We start from the raw sequence: 6,000 nt of genomic DNA on the forward strand, positions 1-6,000 counted from the left end.
GAACCCGAGAAAAACTGGTATGCGTCAAGTCTGGTACAGGTGCACTGACCCCAGGTCCTCATTGAATGTTGCCGGCCTTCAGTTCCTAATGAACCGAGGACCTCACGCAGTTTCTAACGCAAGATTTGGGGCTTCCTTGGGGTCCTAATGAAAGCCGCCAGCAGTTCTACGGAGGTAGACTGAGGCCATGTCCCATACCTGCAAGGACTCAGAACAGGAGCGCCGACCTTAGGTCTTAACCAAAACCTGAGAATTTTGGCGGCCCACATTTCTTAAGACAAGGTGGGCCGATGGGCTGTCCTAGTTCGCCAGTTTTTTTTCAAGAAAAGGAGCGCCAACCTCCAGTCTTAACGAAAGATGGGCCAAGTGCGGATCGTTTGTACCTCCCGGTTCTTAGCATTAAAATGTCGTCGGAAGAGCCATACGGGTTTGGGTGGGTGGGGGTGTGGGTAGTAATGTGTTTAAGGTAGCACGTGAACTTTTGTTGTTTGGGAAGCTGTGGCCAAAACGTCCAGAAGATGCGGAATGTTGCGAGTCTCCTTTTGCCTCTTTTGCAAGTACTTCTCAGGTGGAAACGAACTCTGCTATGCATTGGCTTTCCTTGCACGTGTGTCGTCATACCATGCCGCCGATGTCGGCTAATTAGCATACACAAGGAAAATTAGGGCTGGGCTTATTGTGAAGTGTGATACGGATTTCATACCTTTGTGGGCGGGAGCCATCTCAAGAGTCTCGGTTTGGAAGAGTAGCATCGGGTAGTGGAGCCCAGTGTCACGCAACCACTCAAAGCAAACATTCCATAACTTCATACTGTGATTCCTCTTTCATATTCTGCACACGTGACGACTTTGCTCTTTTTTTTTTTTTCTTCCTCTCAGCTTTTTGCGATTGTAAACGTTAGCACTTTGCGATAAAAGGCCATCCTCCAATGTGTGTTTTGATGTCCTTTTTTTTTTTGCTTATTTTGTCGCCTCGGCGATGCTCTTTCAATTCCCATCGTGAGAATATACACTTGAATTGTTCCGTGGAAGATGGACGCCATATTGGATGCCCTTCGCTTGCTTGCTTATCAAGGAGAAACGTGATTGGTTCTCATTTTGGGGGACTCTTTCCAAGCTGTGCTGAATGTCACATGTAATACGGGGGTGGGCAACCTACGGCCCGCCAAAGCATTCGATGCAGCCCGTCACGCAATCCTAAAAACAAAAGCAACCTCAGTCTTAAAGAGAAAATTCCCCACCGCTTGTGTATAGTACAAGGCTGGATCAGGTATCCATCTTGAGCACTTTTTTTTTTTTTTTTGCAAATCAGCACAACGTTATTGCAGTCCAGTGGGAGGAAAGGTATTGCGCAGAACATAACCTGGGAGATTAATATAGATAGTAGCCTACTATTTATTTCGAGCATCGTTTGAGGTTTCTGAAGTGGCCTATTTAGTGTCACAACATTTCCCAACACTCAAACTGGGATTTTAAATTGTAAAGACAAGAGTCACGTCAGGCACCAAAATACATGACCACGCCATTTCAGAATCCAAATGTATGACAGACTATCGAAAAAAAAAAAGAGTTGAATATTTCAAGTGGCGACGTGTAATTTGTTTGCCCGATGTGACTCTTGTTTGCTTGGTTTGCTCGACTTGTTTATGAAGCTGCAAGCAGGTGAATTTGTTGGGGGGAGAATTTGCACTTTCTGGTGATTGAAAAAAAAATGTATATGAGACCACTACATTCACACAGTCGAAAACCATGTAATTCCATGTTGTCTCTTTCTTTTTTTTTTTTTTCTTTTTTTTTTTTTTTTTTGAAATATATCCAAAAAATGTCTGGCATCTGGTTGTCTGGTTTAAAGAATATACAAATCTTTCTATTAAAAAGAAAAACAATGGTGGCAAAGGTTGATGTGCATGATTTGTTTGCTTGAGTAATGATTCAATAGAAAAATCAGCAAGCAACAATTATATACGGCGAATATAAGTCTACACACCCCTGTTCAAATGTCATGTATTTGTCACATGTATACATAATTAGACTTAAGAAATCATTTCAAAACTTACATAATTGGGCCTGTAACCTGGACCACTCTTTTTTTTTTTTTTTTTTGGAGAGGGCAAGTAAAAATCGACTGGGTTGCCCAAGTGTCAACACCCTCATAAATTGGGATGTGGCTGTGTTCACAAAACACATTCCAACTCATTAAATGGGAGTCAACACACTCCTACCTCTGAGTAAATTACACAAGTAAAGTTCCAACTCTTGGAGGAGCCTTATCGTTTTTGTGGTCATGTCTTACAGCACAAGCCATGTTCGCCGACGGCTTCCACAGCAAATGAGGAATCTAATTGTTCAAAAGTCAGTCGGGAGAAGGTTGCAAAAGAATTTCCAGGGCGTTAAATATACCATGGAATGGGCAGGGGTTTTTTTTTGTTGTTTTTTTTTAGCCTTCTCAAAGAGAATTCATTTAATTCCCATTGAGTTGTACAGGTTACAGGCCACATGAATGGTGGAGAATGTTTTGAAAGCATTTCTACCTTTTATGTTTTTGATCACTGAAAGCTGGCGTTTGAAACAATGGCGATCTCATACTCATAAATCGACTTACTGGGGACATCTGTGCCTGTTTAGTTGAACACAAAACACTTGCAGGGGTTGACGAAAGACAACCTAAATCATTTTCAAACAGGGGCGGAGCCACGGGTGGGCCTGGGTGTGCACAGGCCCACCCAGATTGACAGACAGCCCACCCAGTGAGATGGATGAAAAAATGTTTTTTTAATTTTTAGTAAATTATTATTACATTATTTTTTTATTTGCGTTATGTTGTTTTTTTTTTTATTTTACTGAATGTTAAGAATGGCATAATTGTGGTTGTCTAAGGAAGATCTGAACTTTGTTATTCAGTTTGTCATTTCATTTTAATATACAATGTGTCAGGACAGGAGGATTGTGCTCAGTGAGAGAAATATTCAGGCCCACCCATTAGCCACGTTCTGGCTCCGCCACTGTTTTCAACCCAGTTAATTTCCATTGAATTTACTTGAAAATATATACAACAAAGGATCAAATACAATTTAAAATGTTTTTTTTCACAATAAATACTGGTAGTTCTTAATGCTCCGGTGATTCGTGACAGGAACGGTGGTCACGTAACACGCGACGAGGAGAAAGTAGTGAGCTGGCTGTTCGAATCGTCAAACAGACCCTGGATTCTCCTGGATACAGACCGAGAAGTGAGAGTCCCTTCAATGAGAATGACTAAAATCAGGTAACTTTATTTTCAAAGAGTAAAGCGCGCATCACGCATGTATTAGAAACTGCTCCAAGTATGACAGTGTTGTAGTACAAGCACAATAATAAACAGCACCTCTCTGATTGTCAGTCAAGATTTTAAGGCAACTTTATTATTTTGCTTGTATTGCACTTTAAACAATGCATACTATATTAGATAAATTAATGTAAAATATGTGTATACTGTTATAAGTATTGTAACAATATTTTTATTCTCAAGTTGGTTAGCACACATTACATTTATATATATATTTGATCAATTTTAATTTTATCAAAGCTAGTATTTTATATTGATGTTCTTATTTTTGGTGGGGTTTTTTTTGTTAGTTATGGGTATCAATTATATTTTTGTCATCTTCAATCATTCATTTTATGTATTTTAGCTTTTTTTTTTGTCAAGTTAGCATAATTTTATTTCTATTTTAGCATTTTCAATTATTTCCTTTTTTTCCTGTGAAGTAGCATAGCAGTCTTAAACTGATTTAATGTTTATCCAAAGGTTTTTTTTGGTATATTATATAAATACATATATTATATAAAACATACAAAGTTTCCAAAATTCCACCATTGATTGGTGCGTGATGAGACTTTTGGACAGTTTGGAATGTAACCGGCAGGTGGCAGTGTTGTCTCTGTTCAGATCCATAGTGGGAGGAGCATATTATGACGCCGCATGCTCCTGTACCTTGTACAAACATTTGTACCATCAATTCAACACACAAATGTGCACGTTTTGGCAGCATGGTGGTTCTCGGTTAGCATGTCTGCCTCACTGCTCTGAAATGTTGCCTTTGAATCTTGACTTGGACCTTCTTTTGTTGACTTAAATTGTGCCATAGAAGATGATGCCCTAAAGTTGAGTCGCATATTATGTGGGTGTTGTTATGGAGGTCCATGTGTATGCGTCGGGCCACCCTGCAGGAGCGTCGTTGTAAAGCGGGTGGACTTTGTTGCCGCCCCGACTTCCTGTTTGTCTCGCACCATCTCCCTCAGGCCATCCTGCCAGGTGACAGAGGTCACGGAGCAGCTCATTAGCCCCCACCCTGACAGCTCACACGTTTAACACACAGCCACACGCAGATTATAATAGCAGTACGCAGTAAAGACGACTTCAGCCCGACTCTGGGCTGTTTTCTATCATGTTATTATAAACAGTCGCAATGCGCGCTCACAGAGCGTACTCAATAACAATACTCACAGGTATGTATTCTTTATTTTTGGTGAAAAACGACGATCTTCTACGCGTAGTATTTCTGTATTATACTGCCCCCTGGTGGCCAAGGACCACACACCAGGGGCAGCACAATCCACTGAATTTGATGCATGAAAGGTTTAATATTGGTGCATAGTACGGCACAATAGTAGAAATGTCATTCCCACTCAATTTCTATGGGGAAACAGCACTTTGAAATACAAGTAATAGCCACAGAACAGTTTTACAGCGTAAGTCAAGGCACCACTGTATACGATATTAAAACCAGCGGTTTAGAGCTTTTGTACACAAAGATCCGGTTAAAAAGCAGCACCTTTAAAGTGACAAGCCATCACACCCCGAAAGTTACCATAAAGTACTTGTTTAGCTGTTTTGTTTTGTTTTTTACCTCGGCCAAGCACCAGAGCGGCAGGAGGTGTTGTTTTGACAGCTGTTTGTTTGTTTTTCAGGATTACGCCAAAACGACACACTATTATACTATATTATACACAACTTTGACTTTTTTTTTTCAACTTTTACCCCAAAAAAACCTTTTCAACTTTATTCACTTTACGTTTGTATTCCTGCTATATCGCAGTGTTTACTCCTATATTACGACTTTATTTTAAGAACATTGCAACTTTCAAAACTAAAATTGTATTCTTTTTTTGCAAATATCTTATACTGTATTATCTTTATTTTTCTAATTCTAAAACTTGATTCTTGCAGCATACTTTTTTTTTTACCCCCCAAAAATTACATTTTATTCCCTTAACTTCACAACTTTTTGTTGTTGTTGTTTTGTTGTAATAGCTACTTTATGCTTATAATGCTCGGACTTTATTTTCTTAACATCACGCCTTTTGCAGAACATTACAACATAGAATCTTTTTTTAGATGCTCAGTTTTCCTTTATAATATTATCATTTGATTTCCACAACATCAGACTTGACTTTCCGACTTAATTCTCGTAACTTTACGACTTTGCCCTCGCTGGACTGTGATTTTTTTTCTTAAATGCTAAAATGATAGTTTTTCATAATACTTGTAATATTACTCGTAAGATTACAACTTTATTTTTACACATCGTTAAAACAACTCTGTTGACGTCACTTTATGACTTTATTCTTGTAACTCTACAACTTTTCTAAAGCTATACACGATTTTATTTCCCAAACTTATTCTTGTCGCGTGGACTTTTGATTTAAAAATGACCCCTTACTCTTGCAAATGACAAATCACCCCCCCCCCCTTTTCAGCCTTTCGCTAATCCTCGTTAGGCAGGAAGTGACGCATGCACGCACACACACAGCAGCTAGTTTATCGGCAGGCGTTTGAACCTGTTGTCCAGATGTGTGGTCGGCTCCAGCTCATTAATTGTCATGTTCGTGAGCTACCTTTTTAAAACAACGCGTGTCCAACGTTGACTCCAAGAATACACGGGACCACCACCGTGCGTGAGGGGGGCTTCTTTTCGTGTGCTCTTACGTTCAAGTGCATCATGTCACTTGCTATGCAGGC

The sequence above is a fragment of the Filicampus tigris genome, chromosome 12, assembly GCF_054856515.1.
Source record: "Filicampus tigris isolate MCC_2025a chromosome 12, RoL_Ftig_1.0, whole genome shotgun sequence".
Lineage (NCBI taxonomy): Eukaryota > Metazoa > Chordata > Actinopteri > Syngnathiformes > Syngnathidae > Filicampus > Filicampus tigris.